This window comes from Pinus tabuliformis, chromosome 7 (genome assembly GCF_031772625.1).
Source record: "Pinus tabuliformis cultivar Carrire ecotype Pingquan chromosome 7, CPIR1, whole genome shotgun sequence".
Lineage (NCBI taxonomy): Eukaryota > Viridiplantae > Streptophyta > Pinopsida > Pinales > Pinaceae > Pinus > Pinus tabuliformis.
In genome coordinates, this window is record NC_142293.1 from 380,433,103 (window position 1) to 380,449,200 (window position 16,098).

Here is a 16,098-nt window from a genome sequence, read left to right on the forward strand (position 1 = left end):
AGTTGCAGGTTTCAAGAGTTTCCAGAGGCAGTGGCAGTAAGGCCTGCATAAGCACTGCGCAAAAGGAAGTGCGAGTTGTTGAGGGGCCAATTTTTGGAGCTGAAATCAGCTATGGGATGAGGAAAAATTCTCACAATAATTTTTCCAGTTTTCTCAGATTGGATTGCCATTTTGGCATCTAAATTATTGTACTCAGATTTTCTGTGGCAAATAATAATATAAACCCTCAGCTGCTACAACTGATTTTCCCACATTGGGTTTTTCCGGGGACTTTTGTCGAAAAATAGCAGTGTAATTTTTATGTGTGTGTGTGTGCTAACATTTCTCAGTTTCCAACGCTTTTATTTTCCAAAGTATTTTATTTGTGAAGATTGCAGTATGATTAATTCATTGTTTCCGTAGCAATAAAATACATAATTAATTTTACAGTTAGAAGAATTAATTTCTGTTGCTGGAATAGTTGAAATTTTCACAATGTGAGCTTCAGGGACAACAGATTGTGTACCAAATTCCAGAGAAGGACTTCCGGAAGGTTGAGCGAGTTGCCTAGTTGAGGTAGCAGGGAGAGTAGATACCAGAGAGGAGGCAATTAGCTGCAGATTTGTGCATTTCAGAAGGGAGTACGAGTAGCAGAGAGAGGCGGAGCAGGAAAGGGAGGAGATTCCTGTTATTTTCTTAGTTTTGAGCTTTTCGCAGAGATGGCCTCAGCATGACTTCGAGATCAGGATAGGCTTGAAGGAGCCTCTAATTATTGTGTCTAGAAAGCCAAAATGACTTTCCTTCTAGATGAGTATGGTTTGAAGACGTATGTAGAGAATGTTGGAGTCGTACCTACAAATCAACAACAACTAGAGAACTACAATAAGGAGATGGTTAAGGCGAAAAGGATGATCCTTGATGAAGTTCGAGATCATATAGTACCACATCTATTTGGCAAGAATATTGCCAAAGAGATGTGGGATGTCGTTGCAAAGCTTTTCCAGGATCCTTCCGAGAACCAAAATATGTTTTTGAAGGAGAAGCTTAGGACTACTAGGATGCAGAAGGGTGAGGGAGTGACTCCTTATCTCAATAGAATTCAGACTATTCGAGATGAGCTTGCAGCGGTTGGAGAGACACCTCCCAACAGTGAGCTAGTGCGTACAACTCTTAATGGTTTAACCAAGGAGTGGGAAAGATTAGTTCAGGGTATCACTGGATGAGATCAATTACTTAGTTGGGATCAGTTGTGGGGTGATTTCACTCAAGAAGAGATGAGGCATGCTCTTGTCAAGGGTAATATTAGCAACGACAATAGCAAAGGACCGATGAATGTGAAAAATGAAGAGAATGTAGCCCTTGCATCTAAAGGGAAAGTGAAGAAAGGTCCTAGTCAGGGACAAGGCACAAAGGGAGGAGAAAAGAAGAAGAAAGATTTGTCAAAGATCAAATGCTTTAGTGTGGTGAGTTCAGTCACTACAGTACCCAGTGTCCAAGAAGAAGGACAAGAAGGGGGAGAAACAGACAACAACTTCTACAGATATAGATGATTTGTCCACTAGATTGGAGGACAAATTTTCCCTATATGTAGTGTTATTTTTTGTAGCATTGGATGGTGTTCTAGTCTCAAACTTCGTGGAGAGGCTAAAACACAGGAGTTCTCCAAAACCCATAAATCGTTTTTGGAAATTCCACCTAGAGATAGCTCAATTAAATTAATTGACCATCATTTAAATTTTTCCTAAGTCTAACTTAGGAAAATTGGTTAATTAATAGTAATTAATTGAGAAAGGTGAGAATTCTCTAGAAACTCACACAGATCGACTTGGAGATGATCTCAGCCATCGATTAAGTTTTAATCTTGGTTGTTGGAGTCCCAACTGGAGATTATAAGAAGAGGTCGATGGGTAGATGGAGAAACACATAGAGTGAGAGCCAGTAGTGTGAGTTCCTTGGCAGGTCGAGCTATCCAACTTCAAAGGTCGAGCAGAGGAAGAGAGTTTGAGCCAGAAGGGATGCAGAGGGGAAGAGACAATGATTTTGGAGGAGGATTCCAGTTTGGAGAGTCAGGAGAGGAGGATGAGTTTATTCTCCAGGAGGTTGTGCAAGGGCTGCACAGTGCCTCAAGAGGAGCAATTCGATTTCGATGTGGGGAAGTTCGATTTAGCATCAAGAGGTTGGAAAAGTCTTCCAGAAGGCCAGGAGGATCGTTTCCAGAGCAGCAATTGGCAGGATGGCTTGGTTTGAGAGGGTTTGTTAGCCACATGTGTGGAGGCCAGCGTAGGAGGGTCTGCGCAGGGGTTGGATGACTAGCCTTTCAGAGGGAGTCAGTTGCCAGGATTGCTTAGAGAGGAGGGTAATTTTCCTCAACAAATTTTGCTAGTATTTCTCTTAGATAGAAATGCGAGTTTGGCGTCAATTTATTTTACTCAAAATTTCACTGTTGCATAATAATAAAAACCCTCAACTGTTGCACCGGTTTTCCCACATTGGGTTTTTCCGGGGACAATTGTCCAAAAATAATTGTTTCATATTTTATGTGTGTGTGCTAGCATTTCTCAATTTCCAACATTTTTTATTTCCACAATGTTTATTTTATTTGGTGAAGAAATTGATGTGTGATTAATTCAATATTAATCAGAAAATTAATAAACTATTAATTAGTTAGGAGAATTAATTCCAGTTGCTGCATTTCAAGGAATTTTCACATGCAGCAATACCTCAAGGAGAGAGGTAGGGAGTCCTTGAAATCTAGTCCCCAGAGTTGCAGAGATTTGGGCAGGGTCCAAGGAGGACAACATCTGACAAGTGTTTCCTCATGCATCAATACCCTTGCTATAGGGGCCCGCAGTGTTTAGTAGCAGTTGGATTGTATTAATTAGCAGGCGCAGTTAGATTCTAAGGAACAGTGGCAGAGCTAGTAGCAGTCAGTTACTAAGGGGTGCAATGATAGTTTGGTGCAGACAGTTACTCAGTAGACAAAGCAGAACTAGTTGCGGTCAGAGACTCGGTGGATAGTTGCAGAGTGAGTTGTTGGGATTTAGTTCTCAGTTGCAGCAGTAGCAACAACATGAGATCAATTGCAATGCAAAGTAGCATTCTTTGTAGTGCAGGATGACACAGTCTAGTGTCAGCAACAACGCAGATGCAGGATGGTTCAGTTATAGAGTTAGCAGATGAATTAGAGTATGCGCAGTAGCTTGGTGGAAAATGACAGGTTGTTATAGATGTCAGACATCAATGACATGGGGAAAATGTTAAGAGAAAGACAAAGGAACACCTTCCTCACTAAGAGGGGTTTTAGTTTTTGTAGCATCAGATAAGTGTTCTACTTTCACTTTGTGCAAGAGAGGCTAAGAACACGAAATCTTCAAAACCCATAAAAGGTTTAACGAGATAAGCTTGCAAAATGCCTTTATTAAATTAATTAACCATTATTTAAATTTGTCCTAAGTCTAACTTAGGAAAAATGGTTAATTAATAGTAATTAATTAAGGAAAGGTAAGAATGCTCTAAAAGCTCATATAATTGAGTTTGAGATGATCTTAGCCGTTGATGGAGATCTAATCATGGCCTTTGATTCACCAATTGGAGATTATAAGAGCAGGTCAATGGGGATGGAGATAGGGAGAGCGAGTTCCTTGGCATATCGAGCTATTTAGCTGCAGAGATCGAGCAGGGAAGAAGAGTTTGAGCTAGAAGGAAAGCAGGAGTGAGATAGATGGAGTAGCAGTAGAGTATTCCAGTAGAGATTCCTAGCAGCAGAGCAGGGAGGCCGAAATATTTCTGTAGGAAGGTCAAATAGCTAGGCGAGTTGCCGGAAGAGGGTTTGCAGTGTTGTCGGAGGTTAGATCGAGCTCCAGAAGGCCAAGTGAATTTCTTCCAGTGGAAGAGGGAGGCAGGACGACTCATTTGGAGCCAACTAGCAGGCTATACAATTTTCCCAGGCTAGGCAGTGCAAATTCCTAGAGGTCGAGTTTCTCAGTGTGGTTCGAGCAGGCCAGAGGGAGGCCGAGATAATTTGCAGAAGGGAGAAATTTTCTCCAAAATATTTTTGGTTAGATTATTTTGTTGGAGGATTGCCAGTGAGTCATCCATATATTTTACTCAGATTTTGCTGCTGTATAATAAAATAAACCCTCATTTGTTGCACCGATTTTCCCAGTTGGGTTTTTTCCGGGGACTTTTGTCCAAAAATATGGTGTCATTTTTATTGTGTGTGCGCATCTATTTTCTCAGTTCCAGTTTATTTTCCACAACATAATTTTATTGTGAAGAATTGCAGTGTGATTTATTCATTATTTGCCGTAACAAATAAATTGCATAATTAATCAGTTAGGAGAATAAATTCCAGTAGCTGCATTTCAAGGATTTTTCACAGTTTTCCCTAAGTTTAGGATTAGTAAATCAGCCCTTTTAAGCTAGTGTTAATTTCAGACATAGCAAAATGGCAATAGATGATTTTGAAACTATATTTTTGAGTGGTTGCAAGAATAGACTAGTGCCAAACATCTTATTAAGGCAAATGGAATCTAGGGGGTATTTAGAGGATTTGTAAAGATGGATGGAAAGGAATTATAATGCTGTTACAAGTTGCTATTATCAACCAATGAATGCTGTTTTCTAAATGCAGAAAATTATTTGGAGGGACCTTCTAAAGGTGCTCATGTTTTACATGATTGTTACTACAAAGGATACCTTTACCATAAACTAAAATTCTGCCATGACTTTCACTGAAATGGCAGCAGCAAAATATCTAATTTAATCGCAAAAGAGATAAGAGGAGAATTGAATAAGAAACACCTCAACCAAAGCTCTTCTCCAATGGAAAACTGTCTTTTATGTGAAGTTCTCTGTAGCAGAATTTTAGATGAATTTCGAGGAATAAGAACAACAACAATATGGATGGAAATGAGGAACCTCACATGCAAAATAACCCTTAAACGTAATTTCCTTCACAAGATCTTCAAAGCTAGCACAAGAGTATTTTATTGAAAGTTTCACGAACCATTACAAGAGGAGCTTCTTTTTATATAGAAATCTGCTCAAAACTCTCAACAATAAAATAATAATAAACAAGTTCTAGATCCATGATCTTTCTAAGCAATAATAAAAATAATGGATCTCCTAACCAATTCAAAATGACAAGTAAAAATACATAACAATATAATATAGGACAAAACAATGGGGTGCCACTTGTGCTCTCCTCATGCAAAATGTCTCCCTAGAATGTGCTTGTTTGACCATGTAAACCAAATGACAGCGTCATGTGCATCCTCCAAAAGAGCACCCTTGAAGAAATACACATAAACTCCAAACATGCTAAACCAACCCTTGGAACCTCTTCGTGGAAGAGAATTCCTCTAGAACAATGTGCTAAGGCACTTGTGAGTGTAATAATAACTCCAAAAAACTCTCCACATGTGAAATGCTGCTCCAAAGAATGTATGAATGGTGGTCAAAGAGGGTCATGACAACTAGCATTTTGCAAATCTTGGATCACAAAATATGTGAGATGGCAAAATGATGTCCAATATGTGGGCCAAATATGCAAGGTACTCCTCAAATACCTGTCTTTATGATGTGGCATGCCTCCAATTATGTGAATGCACCTAGGAATATGTGAGAAGTCCCCTCAAGTGAACAATTGTGCATGAAACTATGTGAATGAAGGTTTCTAGGTAAAAAAAAATAAACATGCCAACATTTCTTCAAATATGTATTGATGCCTCCAAAAGATGATGCTCAATAAGAAAATAGGAATCAAAGCTGGAAACAATGGCCATCAACCCAAAAATCCTCAATACAAACTACTGAATAGGGTCTTCAACATGGCACAACTCGTGCATTATGAGTGGTAATGGGGCTGAATTTGAAATTTTTACGGTAGCATATACATCACTTCTTTCAATCCAATCCACAAGGCAGCCCAAGAAAATAAGTACCGAATAAGTATACTTCAATGGAATGATGCTTCCAGCACTTAAGGTACACTTGCCAAGCATATAACAGATCTGAAAACACTTTTTACAACAGATTTATTACAGCCATAAATCTGCCCCCTTTAGCTTCTATGTGTTTGTCAAATCACTTAACAAACTCTGTGCAATGCCATGTCAAATAAGTATGCATAACAAACACTAGAAACATGAGAGCATAGGATGAGAATCAAACCTGCAAGCACATGAAGTTCTGGCAGCAAAGTATGCTTCACATGTATAAGATGAAATTACAAGTGCACACCAATAGCTTGATACAAATTGGTACAAGTCTTGCTCTCCAAACTTTAGCTTGAGAAACCATTAGAAATGCTAGCTACCGATTCCTCCTAGAGAGAAATCACTCTCAAGCAAAGTTGGTCACTCCATCAAAAATCCACAACAAGCTTGCATACACAAAGGCAAGTCCTCTTTGGTACTTGCATTGCACAAGAATACAAGAGAAAGCAAGATAGTTTCCCACTATATTCATCACATCAAGCACTCCAATTAGCAATAGTGTTTCCAAATGCCACAAGGCCCTAGTATTATTCTCTCACAAAAACTCGAAGACTAAGTGATCCCTTTGCTTCTCTATGGTTTCTTCCAAACCCTAGATTCCTTGTATAGTTTGGGCAAACCATTACCCTAGTCTTCTTCCTGATTCTCCTCAAGAGCCCTACCATTCAAGTCAAAGTGATAAAAATACAACAAATAAGAGTACAGGTGAAAGAGACAAGTTAATATAATGATGATCCAAAAGTGTCTCCTCTATTTATATATATGAGAGGTGAGTGAGACCAGCAACAATAAAGTGGACCATGGCCACAAGAAACAATCTAATTAAACACAAGATAGAACCACATGGGAAGTGCTCCAATTCTAAGTGTTACGTATCAAGATCCAAGGTATGCATGTCCATCAAGAAAGAGTCCTAAGGTGAGTTCTCTGCAAGAAGTGTCCAAGCTGCTCATCAAAAAGCCTCCAATGCTCCAACACTCCCTCTTGAGCCATGTGTACCTCTGTGTCCACCATACCCTATATGATCACTCCTCAACCCAATTTTCCTCGAGAGTCGAGCACAAGCTTCCATGCAAGCTGCCAAGTGTTTTCATGCTACCTAGGGCTCAATGCCCTCGTAGATGTCCAATGCTTTGTACATCTATTTGATGTGAACTTTTAGCCTTAGGGTTGAAACTGGAATATAATTTACAGCAGCATATACTTCACTTGTTCACTGTTTATTTGACATAACAATAAGCATGGGATTTTCAGTCTATGCATGGAGTGCATTAAGGGAGCTTGGATCTTGGAATTCAGGACAATTGATATGGGCCAAGCTTAGCAGGGGATTCGTATACACTCGATCTGTGACCTGTCCCTTTTGTTATTGTTTTGTCACTCATTTTTGGACCATGTTTTCATTGATTTAAAAGCCTCCCATGGGATTTCATGACGTTGTCACGTGTTTAATAATATTTTTATAGAGTAGCAGTTTTGTTGAATACTGCTTTCTTATTTGATCTTGTTAAGCAATGACAGTTCTTTCTTATTTAAGTTAATTTATTTGTTATTGATCTTGCTGAATTAATTTTTCTTTCTTGATCTGAATTTTTTCTTATTTGATCTTGTTAAATAAGGAAATGTTGGCATGCCTTTAATATCAAATCATATTTATATGCAGGATACCTCAAGCCTTGTTCCTGTTACAGTAGGTGTGGCAGCAGCAACAGGATTTGGTATAGTGGCATTCTCAGAGGTAGGGTGTTACCTTCCATGGGCATACCATTGAGAATTGGATTAGTATTTCTTATGTATGTTTTTTCTTGTAATTAAATAGCAGATGGAAGCCATTATTTTAATGGGATTCTGTTCTGTCCTGTATCTTGATTGCAAATGAAATGTGCAATATGTATTTTATGCAGATAGAGACAGTTCTTCAGCTTTTGGGGTCAGCTGCACTGATTCAAGTGTTTGTAAAAAACTCTTATTTGCAGAAGTTGGTCCATAAACCTTATCATGGATTCTCAGTTTTTTATTTCCATATAAAGCAAGTAAAAAGAACTTGTGATACATGTTAGAGTATCTGTTAAGTTGCAATACAGTTTCTTTATCATATGAGCTAGGTTGATTCCAAAATCAAATCTTTTTTATACAAAAATTGTGAATATTTTTGTATTTTTTGGTTGGTTTCAAGGACCGGAAGAAAACACTTCAACAGATCCAGGATTTCTTAGATACCAAGGTTGCATCAAAAGAACTTGTTGATGAATTGAAGGTCAGTTTCTTTCTTCTTTTGGACTTTTAGGGTTTTCATAATTATTGACGCACAAGTGCTCAGCATGTTATGTATTCCACCTATTGATAAATGGAAAGATAAGTCTGAATGAAAGGTTAGGCAGACAAGATGCCTTGTAACCAGTTACGTTTGAAACTAATCAGACCTGTTAGCAGGTCACCAACATGTTTATTTAATTGTATTTAAAGTTGGAGTGGTCAGGTCACTAGCGTGTTTGTATAGGTATTGCTTGTTTCACTTTTGGAGCATACAAGCACAAGACAAAAGACAAGAAAAGGAAGAATCTTACTCAAACTTAGATGATTTTGTTTTGCAAATTAACATGTATTTATAATATAAAATTGATTTAAAATTGAACACTGACTAAAACGTCACCCTTTTTGAAATAGTTTGTCCTATCTTAATGTTTAGCGTTTTTTGCATAAAATAACTTTTAATTTTAGACTAAACTTTAAAGTGCTATTTTTATCAAAATAGGTCATGTTGCCACAAAATCTAGTAGGCCTAGGAGAGGGATGCCCTAGTAGACTTAAACTAGACCAAGAGACAACAATGGGGTAATGGCCCACTATCACCACAGCCAAAACCCCCTACTCTTTAAGGATTTTCACCAATGGGAGGAGTCCCAGTATGTGGAAGGTGTTGGAAATACTAAGGGGGGGGGTGAATTTGTATTTCTTTTACAATTGTTATTTTATGTCAGTTTTATATCACTTAGTAAACAACAGAAGACAAGATATATAACAAAATAATAGTTTTATTAATGTGAATGATGAGGACTCCAATCCTTTTTTTACAACAAATCAAGTACAATGATACTTCAGGGCTCCAACCCTAGATGAAGACTCCAATCTTCAATTCAACTAGGCTCCAACTTGTAGTATAAACCCAAGCTCCAACTTGGTCTTCTTGAGGACTCCAATCCTCTCAATAATTCAGGCTTTGACCTAGAAACCACAAGGCTTTAACCTTGTGTGAGGAATCCAATCCTCTAGGGCTCCAACCCTTTCAATCAGCTTCAATTTTCAAGATAATTTCACTGCTTCCTCAAGACTTCCAAACCAATCTTCAACAAGTTTTGAGTGTCATTTTCACAAGGTCTTCAAAACATGTCTCCAGGAATGTCTTCAATCAAGGCAACAAGTGAGTCTTCAAAAGTCCTTCAAAGAAGATTTTCAGGTCATTTCAACAATGCTCTGGGGACTGCTTCTCAAATCATCAATGGCTGTTGCAAGGGGTCTTCTCCAACTATGCTCCAAGGATGAAGGTCAACATCAACAACTCCAGTAGGTGTCTCCAAGACTCTTCATGTTACCCAAGCAGTCTTCACCAATGTTACTCCATGAGGGCTTTAATCATGCATGAATAGGTTAACGATGTCTTCAACAAGAGAAGTCCACAAGTCTGCCCATAGTTCCAAAACTTCCTTCTACAATCCAGCTACACAATAGATTAGTTTTCAAGTGTTCTTCAGTGCTATTCAAATCTGCTTCAAGTGATCTTCAATTATATTTTAACTCCAAGCACTTCTTCAATGTCTTCTTCAAAGGTATGCCCTAGGTTCTCTCAAGATTTCAATTCTGTCACGATGTTTAATAAACTTCTTTATAAGAGACACCAAATTGCCAAGCAATTCTTACAGGTCTGAGCTCTTAAAGGTCTTCACTGAATTTGGTAATTAACACAGGTCCAAATTTTTCTACAAATGCTACAGGTCTGTAATTCCTTTGTCACAGTTTCGAGGTTAGATGCTAGGCTTATTCTGAATTCCTCCACAGTCCGAGCTTCTTTTTAGGGTTACAACCTATTTAGAAATTCCTTCATAGTTCTAGTTTTGCTGCCTCCAAATCAAGGTGCTCCACAGTCTGAGTTTATGACTTGAGGTTTTCCACAGTAATGGATCAAATAAACTTTTAAGTGCAGGTCAAATGATCTTCAATTATATTTTAATTCCAAGCACTTCTTCAAGGTCTTGTTCAAAGGTATGCCCCAGGTTCTCTCAAGATTTCAATTCTGTCACGATGTTTAATAGACTTCTTTACAAGGGACACCAAATTTCCAAGCAATTCTCACAGGTCTGAGCTCTAAAAGGTCTTCACTGAATTTGGTAATTAACACATGTCCAAATTTTTCTACAAATGCTACAGGTCTATAATTCCTTTGTCACAGGTTCAAGGTTAAATTCTAGACTTATTCCAAATTCCTCCAGAGTCCGAGCTTCTCCTTAGGGTTACAACCTATTTAGAAATTCCTTCACAGTTCAAGTTTCAGTGCCTTCGAATCGAGGTGCTCCACAGTCCGAGTTTATGACTTGAGGTTCTCCACAGTTAAGGATTAGATAAAATTTCAAGTCCAGGTCTGAGTTAAGAATACTGAAGTAATTGAAACTCTGTTCAACAAGATATACCAAAGGAAATGTCATCGAAAAATCACCATAGAATATACCAAGGCAGCCCACCGAGATGCTATAGGAACAATAGAAATAGGCCACAAATATATTGCAAGAAACTCATAATTAGGTTTGTTATCCACAATTTTGTTAGCAGTCCAAGGAAGCAGGGTACAAAATTGATCAAAGTCACCAGTCAACATGATTATGACATTGTAAACCCAATTTCTGCAAGTTCTATTGTATGATGCTAGTATGACCATTTAATTATGTAACAACACCTAGGTAAGCCTCTGATTTTGTCAAATAATTTCATCTAGGAAGTTTTTTAACCTCCCTGAATTATGTGTTTGTAAAAGCGCCTATTCTGTTAAACTTTGGCAGCTCAGGGATGAATTTCTCCTAGAAGAAATCATATCTTTCAATTTTGTTTGAACCACCTATAATTAAATTTCATTTCTGACAATTCTAATATGACTTTCCAAAAAATAGTAAGTCACATCTCAATTTGGAAGTGACTTTCCAAAAATAGAAAGTCATGTCTAAATGATCAAGGATGATCTCGACATATGGAATCAACTTTAAAATCAAATCAATCATGATGATACAAGTCAGGAATTAATATTTTTATCCTTACTAGTATTATTTTATTATGATACTATTATTTATAAAATAGTCTAAATTCATTCACCTTTAATGGATTAATAAAAATGAATTATGTCATGGAATACGTAAATTAAATTGAGAATCTCTTACTTGGCAAATCAAACCTTTCTCTTGGAATAAAATAGTGACTCCACACTTAAGAGAATTTAATTCTCCCTCACTAATTCAATGTATGGAAAAAATGTAACTCCTCATTAAATGCACTTTTAACTCCCTCATTCAATTCGATTTGTAACTCTCACCAAATGTTCTCTCATGTCTAAGTGTAACTCTCTCTTTTCCTAATTCGAATTGTAACTCCTTAAGACAAGTGTACCTCTCTCTCTATTCTTAGGATGAGTTACACTTCTCCTCAAGTAACTCCTCCCTCATGGAATTCGATTCTCCTATTATTGGCTCAAGGAATGAATTCATTTTATAATTCCTTTCCTTTCTCATCTATTTAAGCAAGAGCAAGTGAGAGTTGAGAGTAGCATGTTCATTGTGAAGAAGGAGAGCAAGTGTTGAGTGTGTGCAAGAGAAGTGTGAGAGCTAGTGAAGAGCAAGAGCAAGGGAAGAGCTAGAGCAAGTGTGAAGGACATGATCTGATCAAGAGAAGGAGGAGATCTTCAAGCAAAGAGCAAGTGCACTTTGTTGAAGAATGTAACTAGGTTCGATCTTCATAAATTGTATTTGAGTCATAGTGAAATGTATTTATCAAAAGAAAGAAAAAGAAATTATTATTATTATTATTGTTATGACTTATTAAAGCATAGGTTTCATGCTTGAGTCATCATGTTTTAGGTCAAAGTACCCATTGAGGACTTCTAGGGTTTGTCTTGAGTCATTAGAGTCATTTTCCATTTAAAGAGACTCAAATGCCGTAAAATTCCACCTTGGACAACTCAAATGACCGAGATAATGGTTGCAGTAGATTCCTCTTTTTGAGAGGACCAAAAACGACCTAAACATCACTCAATTTGGTTAAGCGGAAGTTGAGTTATGAATTATTTTATTCATACATGTATTATGGAATGGGTCGGCCCTAACCACATGAGTAACTGCTTGGGTCAGTCTTAACCCCAAGTGAACCCTCAAGAAAACCTATAAATAGAAGAGACCTCAAGATCATTTGGACACATCTTCTCTTCTCTTTTGTCTTGGTTTGCACAGGTTCGATGGAAGGAGTTTGCTCAAGGGTCTGAAATCACAGGCGAAAGGTTCGCTCTGGGTTAGGGTCTTCTAGATCTCGGTCACTGGCACAAAACAGGGCATTCTGGTCCCTGGATGCTGGTACATAAGCCTATGAGAGCGACTATAGACCCTTGGACACTAGCCCAAAGACTTGTGGGAGCGATATGGCTTCAAAGGTAGATTGGAAGGTTCAGGTCCCTGGTTGCTCGCACAGGGTAGTCCTGAGAGCGACCAGGACATCTTAGTCACTTGCACAACAACTGTAAGGGAGCGACTATGGGATTTAGGTGTATTGCGCCACAGTTGCACGCATAAAGACTTCCTTAGAGCGACTATGCAGTCACAATTGCCCGCATACAGTGGCCGAGAGAGCGACCACAATGTTTCGGTCGCACACTGACAGTTGTGATGAGGGCGACCATAATTCAGATCTAGGGTTTGACATCTTGGCTTCAATTGACTTCAGTGATTTGGTAGATCTGGGTTTCTCTCTACTGTTATACAAATATGTAGATATGTATATCTGATTTATTAGTATCCGCTGCAAACATATGTATTGGGCTCATTGACAGTGGCAACAACATACAACAATTGACATCAGTTTGTGACAGCCATTACAACCATTAGTATGAGGGTTCTGATTCCTAAAATGATTAGATCTGTTTCATGGATATCATTATTGTTTTGTTGCATAGATAAAGTTATGGATCATTGTACTCTCTTTTGCTGCATCATTTGATGACGATCTAAGAAGAAGAAGATTTGCAAGGGTTTTCCCCATAGTGGGTTTTGCCCTGGTCTCGGACCAATCTTGGTGTCTCTATGTGTGTGCATTCTTTCTTCTATTGTTACTTTTATATTCCACTGCATTGATGATGATGGTGATGTTGTTTTTTATATGTAAGTGCATATGTTGATGTAGAATGGCGTAGATCTGAATAATGTAATGATTATATGGGGTGAACTTAATGTATTAATAATGAAATGCAATTATCATAGCAAAGAATAATGTTGTCCTATGAAAAATTAACACTTGGGATTTTGAATCATGTAAAAAGAACTAATATTGAGTAAAATAAGTCATTTGTCACCTCCACACCAAGTTGGCCCTTCCCTAATCAAGTCGGCTTACATGAGGGTAATTCGACCTCCAGAAAAGGGTATATATACAAGTAGTTCGATTCATTTGGAGGACACTCACTCACAAGTTTGATATCCAAGAAGAGGAAGCAGAAAAAGTGCGAAGTTGTAGGAGGAGATTTGTTGGAAGAAGGAAGATTGAAGTTTCTGGGTTTGTCTCTCTCTCACTCGTGTGGATTTACTGAAAGGACAAAGATTTTGCTGGATTGAAGTTTCTGCTGCGTCGAAGTTTTTGTTAGGCTACCGCTGGGTCGAAGTTTTTGTTGGGCTACTGTTGGGTCAAAGTTTTGCTAGGCTACTGTTGGGTCGAAGTTTTGCTAGATTGAAGTCTTGTTGCTGCATCTAGGTCGAAATCGCTGCTGGAAGGTTATCATCTACAAAAGAAGGTGTTGGAAAATCAAAGTAATTATATTAGGGTTTGATTCTCATTTCTTGATAATTACTTGTGAGTGTGTTGGCTTCTTTTACTTCTTTATTATCTTATCTTTCATCAAGAAATTACCATATTATGTGTGTATGAAGATCACAAAACAAGAGACACAAGATATAGGCACATGCCAGGGAAAAATCCCCCTCAAGGGGAAAACCCAGTCAATATAATTCTTCCTTTCAATAGTATTCTTTGAGACTCTTCACCCTAGACCAAGACCAAACTTTCACTCCACAACAAGTCAACCTCCTAGATCTTCGACCCCTTCCAGCAACTTCGACTAGGCAGCAGCTTCCAGCAACAGCTAGTTTCCGGCAACAGTGAAACTTAGGAGACTTCGATCTCCCAATCCAGACCATGAAACAGAGAGAGAGAGGCACCAAAATTTTGATTTTTCCTTTCTCCTTAGACTTCCCCAAATTCGCATTCATTTCGGCTTCTCGGCAATAGATTTTGCACTCTTACCCAACTACAAGAGAACTTCGCACTTTTTCCTAGCTACAAGAGATTTCGAACTTGTGTGAGAGAATGATGCTCCAAATGAATTCGATGAGCTTGTTTTTATAGGCTCCATGTGAGTTCGAATAGGGTCCTTAGGCCGACTTGATCTTCTTTTAGGCCAACATGATGTGGAGGTTACATAAATCATATTTGATTCAGTGCTTAACCTTTTTACATGATTCAAAAGCCCAAGAAGGGTCTCTTTAAAAGTACAATGACTCTATTGACTCAGAATAAATCTTAGAAGTCCTCAATGGGAACTTTGACCTAAAACATGGTGACCCAAGCATGAAACCCGTGCTTTAATAAGTCACAATAATAATAATATTTTTTTTTTTTTTTTATTCTTTTGACAAGTACATTACATGATGACTCAAGTACATTAATGAAGACCGAACATAGTTACATTTTTCAACACTCCCTCTTAACTAGGGAGGTATTCATAATGTAAAAATACAATGGAAGATCTCAAACTATATGAACCATGAAGAACTTTAGGCACCACAATGCCATGGACTAGATTCCTGACTAGGGCAATCTATCCAAGTGGTCTCTCAACAATTTAGGTATTGCAATGCCATGGACTAGATTCCTAACCAAGGCAATCTATCTAGGTGGGACTAAGATGGACTCAAGATTTCAGCCCCTCTAGGTACCATCAAGCTTACTTGCTAACCATCAACCCAAAAATCTAGGTGTGTATCCAAAACAGAGCTCAATAACCAACACCACCTTTCCAACTTCGGGACTCAGACATCAACACAGAGTGTCGGCCAGATGTCTTCCCAGGCAATGCTTCACTCACAAAACCTTAACACCCCTTGATCCAGTAGATCAAGGATGATCAATCTCTCCCAATCAAACTGATTGGTAACCAACATGCTATCAAAATCTTCTAGAGATTCCCTTGTACAAACACAACCCCAATCAATAATATTTTCACATGTACATAATCAAATACAAACCTCCGGGGTTTTCCAGACAATAGATGTTGCTTCTCAACTTTCCATAGTAGGACTATCAACCGAATCTTTGACAGAAGATTCCTCAATCATACATTATTCTTCCTACTTCATATGCAACAACATATTCTTCAATCGGATCCTACTTTCCTTCTTTCAACAACACCTAAAAATGCATTCTCCAATTTCCTTCTCCTACTCATGGCCTTCACTAAAACTTATGGTTGTTAGTCCTGGTCTAGTGCATGACACATGAGGTAGAGAACCATATCTGTCACTCTCTCTTAAATAGAGATGATCTAATCATTCCCATACAAGGAATATTCTTAATCATCCTCTTTTCCTAGGGGATTCCTTCCATTCAAGCTTCTTGTTAACCTAGGGAGACTTCATCCAAACTCCTTCTTAGCTTAGGGAGTTTTGCTTCTTCTTTTCGTCATTAGAGAATCTTTCATGGCTTCCAACCATTTCATCAGAGTTACTATCATCCTCATCATGCTTATCAACGAGCATCTTCACCAAATTGAAGATTGTGTACTTGCACAACTTAGATAGCAAGTACAACCAAATCTATAGAAGCA

General features: G+C 38.2%; 1 pseudogene across 1 annotated transcript in view; it reads left to right on the forward strand.

The window, feature by feature from the left end:
- The window catches only part of LOC149247575 (rhodanese-like domain-containing protein 4, chloroplastic), a 155,130-nt pseudogene that overhangs the window by 43,537 nt on the left and 95,495 nt on the right, over positions 1-16,098 (forward strand). The window contains exons 4-6 of the transcript XR_016266631.1: positions 7,642-7,716; positions 7,883-7,956; positions 8,155-8,235. The product of XR_016266631.1 is annotated as a rhodanese-like domain-containing protein 4, chloroplastic (transcript). The remainder of the gene's footprint in view (positions 1-7,641; positions 7,717-7,882; positions 7,957-8,154; positions 8,236-16,098) is intronic.